Consider the following 9,689-nt stretch of genomic DNA (forward strand, 5'->3'; position numbering starts at 1 on the left):
TCTCCTGGATATCTTGTTTTCTTCCTAGGTTCCAGCTGTGAGCTTACCACTACTCCTTTCTAACTTTAGTCTGAAAAACAAATGTACTGAAGAAAGGCTGGGACAGAGCTTGCAGTCTGTGGGTGTGGAAAGGAAACAGCAAGACTAGAGGTGACCTGATGGAATCCTTTCAAGATGGCGTGGCTTCAGAAATGGGCGACCGCAGTCAGAAAGTAATCAGTTCTGCCCGAGGCTCATATGGGTGGTGCTGGTGTAGGGCTAATAGAATAAGAAGTTTTAATGAGTGCAAGTCCAAAAGAACCAAAAGAAGAAATGAAGGCATTCCTCTGACTGCAGACGCTTTGGCTCTGAAACTGCACAAAAAGCCATACTGGGGGAGTCAGGGATGTTGTGGGAAATCTAGTGAAGGGAAAAGTCATTTCTGTTTACAAGCTGGACAAACTTGGATAACACAGAGATGCTCTGACGCTGAGTCAAGACTCGGGGCAAGGATAACCAGAGCTAACCATTAGAAGGAAGCAGGAAGTAGCCAGAAGAAACCTCAGCTTTTTATTTTTATTATGTATGTAAACAGACCTTATGTAAACAGACCAACAGAAATAGGCTTTAGAGAGACCGTATGGTGGTAAAATAAGATATTCACAAATCCTTACACCAGTCAAGCCACCTTTAAAAGACCACATCAGCATAGTGCCTCCAGGTCAGAGCTGGGGCAGTGTGCCCCATGCAGGATGTAGTTGTCAGTCTAAAGCAGTGAGCAGAAGGAAGGTATGTTAGTCAGGGACAGAAAAGCAGCAGCCATTAAAAATCTAGGAGGTATCATTTAAGAGGCAACGTGTCCAAGTTGGGGAGAGAAGGGAAGTGTTTTCTGCCCTAATCAGAATTCAAGGAGAACAGTTCTCCCTAATGAAGATCCAGGTCAACACAAATGATCAAGCAAGTCACAGCACTTCACAAACAAATCTGGCATGCCATCTCTGGGGTCCTGAATTCCACACTGCCCATGGTCCAGCATAGTTGGGAAAGCAATGAGAGAACCTGCCAAGTCATAACCCGGGACTGCCAAGGGAGCACAAGAAAAAGATTGGATCTAAGAAGTAGATTCTAATGTGGTCCTATAAAATAACCCTAGAAATGGGATTCTATGTTTATAATGTAATTTGCTCATTATGTCTGTATTTCTAAAGGTCTTTCTAGATATGAACTTTGCAATGTTCTTTTGTAAGTATTATTTAATTCCTGGAACCAAATACTTACTTTCAAATCCACCTTCTCCAGCCCTTCCTCGTGGCCAACTCTATCTCTGTTGCTGAGGCTTCATCCTCGGGAGATAAAGATAATCAAAATTGTAACTTGCAAGTGCCGATTTCCGGTGAGGGTGGTAAAGGTCAACATGGGGCTTGCCTAAAACTGAGAGCACGGGCCCTCACAGACTGAGGCTGGGGAAGGTATCACCAGGGCATGGTGGACATGAGCACCCTTAGTCCCAGCTGTCAGATGCTGAGGTTTCCGTTCACAGGTGAGATGGATGCATGTCCGAGGCCAGTCTGGGCTGCACACAGAGACCTTGTCTCAAAAAAGGGGTGGGGCTCACACTCCGCCGCCGGCTCCCAGTGCGCTTCTTTCTGCTGCTCCGTCACCCCGTCCTTCGCCTATCGCAATGGAAGAAGAAATCGACACACTTGTCATTGACAATGGCTCTGGCATGTGCAAAGCTGGCTTTGCTGGCGACGACGCCCCCAGGGCCGTGTTTCCTTCCATTGTCGGGCGCCCCCGACACCAGGGCGTCATGGTGGGCATGGGCCAGAAAGACTCGTACGTGGGTGACGTGGCCCAGAGCAAGAGGGGTATCCTGACCCTGAAGTATCCTATCGAGCACGACATTGTCACCAACTGGGATGATATGGAGAAGATATGGTCCCACAACTTCTACAATGAGATGTGTGTGGCCCGTGAGGAGCACCCAGTGCTTCTGGCCGAGGCCCCCCTGAACCCCAAAGCTAACAGAGAGAAGATGACACAGATAATGTTTGAAACCTTCAATACCCCAGCCATGGACGTGGCCATTCAGGCGGTGCTGTCCTTGTACGCATCTGGGCGCACCAATGGCATTGTCATGGACTCTGGTTACGGGGTCACTCACACAGTGCCCATCTACGAGGGCTACGCCCTTCCCCACGCCATCTTGCATCTGGACCTGGCTGGCCGGAACCTGACAGACTACCTCATGAAGATCCTGACTGGTCGGGGTTACAGCTTTACTTACCACCACTGCTGAGAGGGAAATTGTTTGTGACATAAAGGAGAAGCTGTGCTATGTTGCTCTAGATTTTGAGCAAGAAATGGCCACTGCTACATCATCTTCCTCCTGGGAGAAGAGTTACGAGCTGCCTGACCGGCAGGTGATCCCCATCGGCGATGAGCGGTTCCGGTGTCCAGAGGCTCTCTTCCAGCCTTCCTTCCTGGGCATGGGTCCTGTGGCATCCACAAGACCACCTTCAACTCCATAACGAAGTGTGATGTGGGCATCCGCAAAGACCTGTATGCCAATACAGTGCCGTCTGGCGGTACCACCATGTATCCAGGCACTGCTGACAGGATGCAGAAGAAGATCACAGCCCTAGCACCCAGCACGATGAAGATTAAGATCATCGCTCCCCCTGAGCGCAAGTGCTCAGTCTGGATTAGCGGCTCCATCCTGGGCTTACTGTCTACCTACCATCAGATGTGGATCAGCAAGCAGGAGTATGACGAGTCGGGCCCCTGCATTGTCCACCGCAAATGCTTCTAGACGGACTGAGCAGGTGCCGGGCATCTGCTACATGAGTTGATTCTGAAGTATCGATTTGCCCTGGCAAATGTACACACCTCATGCTAGCCTCATGAAAATGGAATAAGCCTTTGAAAAGAAATTTGTCCTTGAAGCTTGTATCTGATATCAGCACTGGATCGTAGAACTTGTTGCTGATTTTTGACCTTGTATTCAAGTTAACTGTTCCCTTGGTATATGTTTCATACCCTGTGCATTTCTTGATTTAGTCCTTAGTTCCTGTGGCTTGGTCACTTGGTGGCTGGGGGAGCATGCTGTGGAAGAGAAGTCCCCAGCCTAGTGAATCCTTGTGAGCACCTCGTAGTGATCTGTGCAGGGTATTAACCGACAGAAGACTTCCAGGATTTCCTGAGGCTGACAAGGGTTCCTGAACCAGTTACCACTTCTTGCCAGTCTAGCAGGGTGGGAAAGTCCGAGCCTTAGGACCCAGTTTCCGTTCTGGTTTTTTCCCTCCTCACCGCCATGGGTTGTTGTTACTTACCTTGAGTTGGGAATGTTTGCATCGACAACTGTAAATGTATTCATCCTTTTAATTTATGTAAAGTTTTTTGTACTCAATTCTTTAAGAGATGACAAATTTTGGTTTTCTACTGTTCCGTGAGAACATTAGGCCCCAGCAACACGTCATTGTGTAAAGAAAATAAAAGTGCTGCAGTAACTGAAAAAAAAAACAAAAACAAAAAAGGGGTGGGAAGGAAGAAGACAGAAAGAGAGAGAAAGAAAGGGGATGTTGAGAGAAAGAGAGGAAAGAAGAAGAAGGGAAGAACAAAAGAAGAAAGGAAAAAAGAGAAGAGGGGGAGGGGAGGGCAGGGGAGGGGAAGAGAGGGGAGAGAAGGGGAGAGAAGGGGAGAGGAGGGTAGAAGAGAAGAGAAAATATTTTACCCAGCCAAACCCAAGAGTTTAGGGCAGTGGCACCCTGGAGCCAAGTCCTTTTGTTCATACCCAGTCACAAATGGAGGTCAGAGGGACAAATGAGTTTCAGAGTGTTTTGTTCCGTTGGTTTGTGCTCCCTCCCCGCCCCGCCCCCACCTGCAAAGAGAAAATCTGAGAGAAAAACCTTCCAGTGTTTGTTTTGCATCCCAGAGGCAGAACCACTCTGATTGCCATCCGAAAGATTCAGGTTTTATGGTTGAGAGAGATAGCCAGGTCTAAAAATATAAGACACGGGCACCGTTCCTGAGAGAAAGATGCAGTCCGGAAGCCTGGACACCTTTGCTCATGCCAAAGCCAAGTGAATATCCTGTCCCCGGGGTTGTATCCTGCAGCCCACCCCATAAAACATCAGAGACCTGAGCCCCCTGCACCGACTCACTGTGGAGAGTGTTGAAGACATACTCCTCAAAGGACCTAATACTTCCTTTTAAGCTGCATCCTCGTGAACGGTATTGTACCGGGTTGTACATGGTCATCTCCCTGTGTTATTTTGAAGCATCTTGGAGAAGGGTTTCCAGTAAGCCAAAAGCTTCAGTATATTGAACAGTTTTCTGCTTGCTCTCTATGCTTCCCTTCTTGATTTAGTCTCTCCACTTACTGTGTCATCTTGTCCCTACCTACCAACCTGTCTTTTGTTCTCTCCAAATCCCTTTAACTTGTCTTTTGTCTCCTACTGTAGGAGCCAAGGTTTGTGGAGTGGAATATAAAACAAGTACAAATAACACTTTAAAAGGGTGAATTTTACGATATGTGAATTATGGCTCAATAAAACTATTCTTAAAGTGCACTGCAGACTATAAAATCTTACAAAAGGTGAGTTAGCACATTGCTCTGTTTATATTGATAATAAACTATTCCACCCTTTTATGTAAAAATTAAGAAGCACAAATGGGCTCTGAGAAGACTTGGAATCCCCTGAAAGAGCAGCGTTAAAGCTAGTGTCTGGTCTTTACCATAGCTTTTTATTTCCATGGTTTCTTCTTTCAGCTTTGTTCTTAATCCTGAAAGTGAAAGCCATTTTAATGAGATGTGGTTTGCACAAAGATTCTTTGATTACATCTCCTCTCTTATCTTTTTCCGCTCATGGGGCATTTGGGGATGTGTTAGGTCCCAGGAACCCACATGAATCCCCAAGTGTCTGAGGAGCAAATCAGTCCCTATGTGGATTTTAGATGCAAATCGCTAGGAATTATGAGTTTTATGGTTTCTGGCACTTTTTTTTCATCATTATCTTTGTGACTGTAAAGAAGCATGGGGAGCCCCCTTAGTCCCTCCTTGGGAAGCGGCTCTGTGGTGTGGCAGTTCTAATCAAAGGCAACAGCTTCTTGTACTCTCTATCACTTTTCCAAGGACAAGTGCAGTTGCTCAGAAAAACAGCAGCACCGGGCACTAGAAACACGAAATGTTAGGCTTCACCCAGCAACTATGAAAGTAGAACTGGCCTTTTGAAAAGACCCTGAAGTAATCCGCATGCTCGTTAAAGTCTAAAGCAGTGACGTAGATAGTATTGTCCATCAGCACACCCAGAGTACCTGGCACTTTACCCAATGTAATAACCATGGCTCTCAGAGCCTTTAGATCCATGATGCCAAACTAAGTGCCCACTGAGAGCTGTGTCTCGCTAGCCAGGAGTAGAGCCTGGTTATGTGTTGTAATGATCTGCCCGTCGGCAGTACTTAAAGCTGGGTCCTTTCCATTACTTGAAAAACTCTATCCATATTCCCGTAAACGCCCTGCAGGCCAAAGTCAACCCTCTTCATCTTGAGTCCAATCCATTCACCCATTTGTTTCCATAAGGATTGCTGGCATCTCCTGAATTTCTCATTCACTCACCACCTTATCAACCACTGCATGCCTTCCCTGGCACAGGCTTGCGTGCTTATTGACTCTTCGTTACTGCTTCCCATACTCTACTGGAAACACGGCTTAAGTAGACGACTTCTGTCCTTAAAGAACTAATAACGAAGAAGGCCAAGTTTAGAACTTTGAAATACATGAAGAACAAGCTCTCAAGGCCACCAAGGAAGAACAAATGCTTGCTAGAATCCTCACTACACTGTGCTTAAGACCAGGGTCTGCTGACTCACCTCAGGATCTAGACAGATGTTATTGTCTTTCTAGGCTTCAATTTCTTCAATATTAAAAAAAAAAAAAAAAAAAAAAAAAAAAAAAAAAAAAACAAGTTTCAAAGTCCTATCTAGTCTTTGATGATTCAGGTTTCCCAAAGGTGGCATCCCAAACCCACTCCCATATAGAAACACTAGAGAATTAAAGAAGATATGCTGTTGCCTACTATTGTCTGTGGCCCATGTTGCTGCCGGTGGCCATGTTGATGCCTGGGATCCGTGATGCCACTGGCCACAATGAGCACAAAAGCTTTATTTGCTGTAGAACTGATGACTTCAGACTCATAATTGAGAATAAGAGATGTCGAAGGCTTCTGTGACAATCCTCCCCTCACCTCCTTTCCCAAATAGTCCAGACAGGAAACCATTGAAGACAATCCCTAAAAATTGTCAAGAAGATCCTGGAGAGCAACAATTCCCAGTTGATGGCTCCAGGAAGGGAGGTGGCAGGGAAGACTCGGTGTTCTTAAAGGAACTGGTCACTGGGAGTTTAACCACGCTCCTGTGAGTATATGAACAAATTAGACTTAGTGACTTTTTTTTTTCTTTTTTAGAAGGAGGGAGAAACAAGGGTGGGAAGGTGGACCTGGGAGGACTGAGAAGCCAGTGTCACTGGGATGCATTGTATGAAATCCCCAAATAATAAAAATATATATTGGTGAAAAGGGAAAATATGCCCTGGCATATATGTGCTATATATGTCACTGTATATGACTGTGGTTGAGAGTTCTGCCAGACAAATCTAAAGCTAAGGCCTCTTCTGGCTTTGACAAGTGGTTTTACATCTGATCCTCTGTCTCTTCCTCTGCAAAGAGGGAATGAGAATATCATCTGCTTTGTAGAATGTGACAAGTATGAGTCAAGTGGCATCATTTGGAAGAAGCTCTTAGCACAGCACCTCACATAAGGAATGTGCTCAAAGCGATAATGTAGTGGTGGTGATGATCGCAGTAATGGCAGGTCCTGGTAGGTACACAGGTCTTCTGGTTAGGATAACACCATCTCTGGTAGGAGGGAACTCAGTGGACATGTAAGATCAGCTACAGGGATACTGGCCAGATGATACCAAAGAAGGAATGGTAAGAGGTAGGAAAGATGAGAATGTTGTCAAGTTGGAGGGAAATGGCACTTACAGTAGAGGATAGAGAAGGAAGACATGGTTTGACGAAAGAAGCTGCATGGTGTGAAATAGTACCGTAGACAGTGTCTCGGGCATCTGCAGTAAGTGTTGAGACCTAAAAGAAAGACCCACCCTGTGTTGCTAACCAAGGTTCTCTTCAAGATCCACCACTGTGGACCAGGGAGATGCTTTAGTGGGCAAAGTGCTTGCAGTACAATCATGAGGAGCTGAGTTAGATACCCAGAATTCCTTCCTTCTTCATACACACACACACACACACACACACACACACAAAACTGAGCACACTGCTACAAGGGTTTGGTGGCTATTCAGGCTGGCCTAATCAATAAGCTTGAGACCATCAAAAATAGATCCTAAGAAAACAAAGTGGGTAACTCCTGTGGGACAATGTTCAGGGAGGTCATCTAGCCTCCCTCTTATTGCTCACACACATGTGCACGCCACATAAATGTACACGTGCACATCTACACACTCCTAAAACATCTCAAGAGATTCCTCTTAAACACACATGGTTAGGATTTTTTCCCACTCTAATTAAGCTGGAGGAAACATGTGATAGTGCTCATGTTCATGGAAGGGATTCAGGAGCTAATATCACATCCTGTCCAAGAATTCTGACTCAGATAATCCAGTAAAAGCATATTAAGCTAAGCATTCCGTGTCATTGTTAGCCTGGGTAGCACAGAAACTCATGTTTTAAGATCAAGCCCTCAAAAACTTAGCAAGGACTCTGTAGAATTGTGTGGTCGAATTATTTAGCATAGACAACAGAACATGAGTCCACACAGCCTGTATCCATCCTGATCTTCAACCCCAGGGCTATCCAGAACAGATAATTCCTCAGGATGACCACTGTAGGCAAGCAGTATTTCCAGAAGACCTGGAGGTGGACATAAGGAAGGACTTTTTCTAATAGGCCAGAACTTCAGTGTTTCTTGCTATGTGCCTTGAGGCTAGGACGTTTAGAGGTAGGGGATCTTAGCAGTTTCCTACATTGCCTGAGGCCTGTACCCAAACAAAGCAAAGGTTGAATGTTGAGCAAGAAGCCTCAGTACTGCACACACAATTCCCACTCATCATAGCAACCTTCAAACAGACATGTGGCTCTATCCTCTAGACTGTAACCAGATGGAGAAGTAAGGCAGCCAAGCTCCTAAAGACTGTGGTTTCTTTGAGACAATCATAGGAAGTTTTCTCAATCTCTTCTTTTTGGGGAACCCTCTGTCAGAGGTTCAGTAAGTGACTACTGAGTGTTGGGTGTATCGCCAATCACCATAGGTGTGAAACAGCTTTCAAAGTCATGATGATCTACTGAGAAAGTACGGCATACAGGAAGGATACAGGACCTGGAAGGGCTCGTGGATGATAAGCAGGTTGCCCACAACATATCAGCAGTCAGCCCAGGAAAAATGAAGTGTTTAGGGATTCACCCAAGGAAGCCCATCTCACTAGGCCTTGGCTGCCCATGCAGCCAGCAATTAGGAGTAGTGTGTGAGTCTCCCTGTCTCTAACTCATATCCCTGTCTCCTATTTTCCCAGTCCAATACCTTAAGAGATATCTTCTGCTGTGGATGTGAACAGTTTTTCTGGAAGGGGGGGGGTGTCCCTCTGCTATTCAGTGGTTGTCTTGGTTACTTGTAGTTGTCTTATGGCTGTGATTAAAATATCCTGGAAAAGGCAACTTAAAGGAGAGGGGGTTTATTCCAGCTCACAGTTCAAGAACGTAGCTCATCATGGCGAAAAAAACAAAAACAAAAAAAAAAAAAAAAAAAAAAACCAAGGCAGCAGGAACTTAAAGTAGTTGTCCATGATGATGAAAGCACACTAGGGCTCAGCTTTACTGTCCCCACTTTATACACAGAGGGATCCCAGTTAGAAAAACGGCACTGCCTTTGAATAAGATAGATCTCCTTACAGGAGCTAATGTGAGAAAACCCTATACTGGCATGCCCAGAGGCCCATCTCTGTGGTGATTCTAGGTCATGTCAAGACTGACAAGACTAGCCAGCACTGTGGCTTTCCCTCTGTGTTCCTGGTTGATCCAAACCCTTTTCCTTAACACTATCACTGAGGTCACTACACCATCATTTCTTTTTTTTTAAACTGGATATTTTATTTATTTACATTTCAAATGTTATCCCTTTTTCAGTTTCCCCTCTACAAACCCTGTATCCCATAGCCCTTACCCTGTTTCTATGAGGATGCTTCCTTACCTACCCACCCACCCACTCCTGCCTCACCACCCTAGCATTCCTCTATACTGGGGCAATAAGCCTTTACAGGACCAAGGGCCTCCCCTTCCATTGATGCCAGTTAAGGCCCCTTCAGCTCCTTTAGTCCTTCCCCTAACCCCTCCATTGGGGTTTCTGTGATCAGTCTGATGGTTGGCTTTGAGCATCCGCATCTGTATTGGTCAGGATCTGGCAGAGCCTCTCAGGAGACAGCTGTATCAGGCTCCTGTAAACAAGCACTTCTTGGCATCAGCAATGGTGTCTGCGTTTGAAGCAGCAACATTTCTAATCAGCAGAAACTGAGATCTTCTTCTGCTATTTCACTGTTAGAGTGTGTAGCAAGAAGCGCTAAATAAGAAAATGTCAGGAGGGTGAAGTGATAGGGGTGTACAGGTATTTAGCAATGAGCTGGGAGGTGAGTCCTGATG

At 45.6% G+C, this 9,689-nt stretch overlaps 1 pseudogene across 1 annotated transcript; it reads left to right on the plus strand.

The window, feature by feature from the left end:
- The first annotated feature begins 1,653 nt into the window (after positions 1 to 1,653).
- LOC308417852 (actin, cytoplasmic 2-like) lies at positions 1,654 to 2,791 on the plus strand (annotated as a pseudogene). Its single transcript has one exon. The product of its transcript is annotated as an actin, cytoplasmic 2-like (transcript).
- Positions 2,792 to 9,689: the final 6,898 nt, after the last annotated feature.

The sequence above is a fragment of the Micromys minutus genome (assembly GCF_963924665.1).
Source record: "Micromys minutus genome assembly, chromosome: 2".
Taxonomy (NCBI): domain Eukaryota; kingdom Metazoa; phylum Chordata; class Mammalia; order Rodentia; family Muridae; genus Micromys; species Micromys minutus.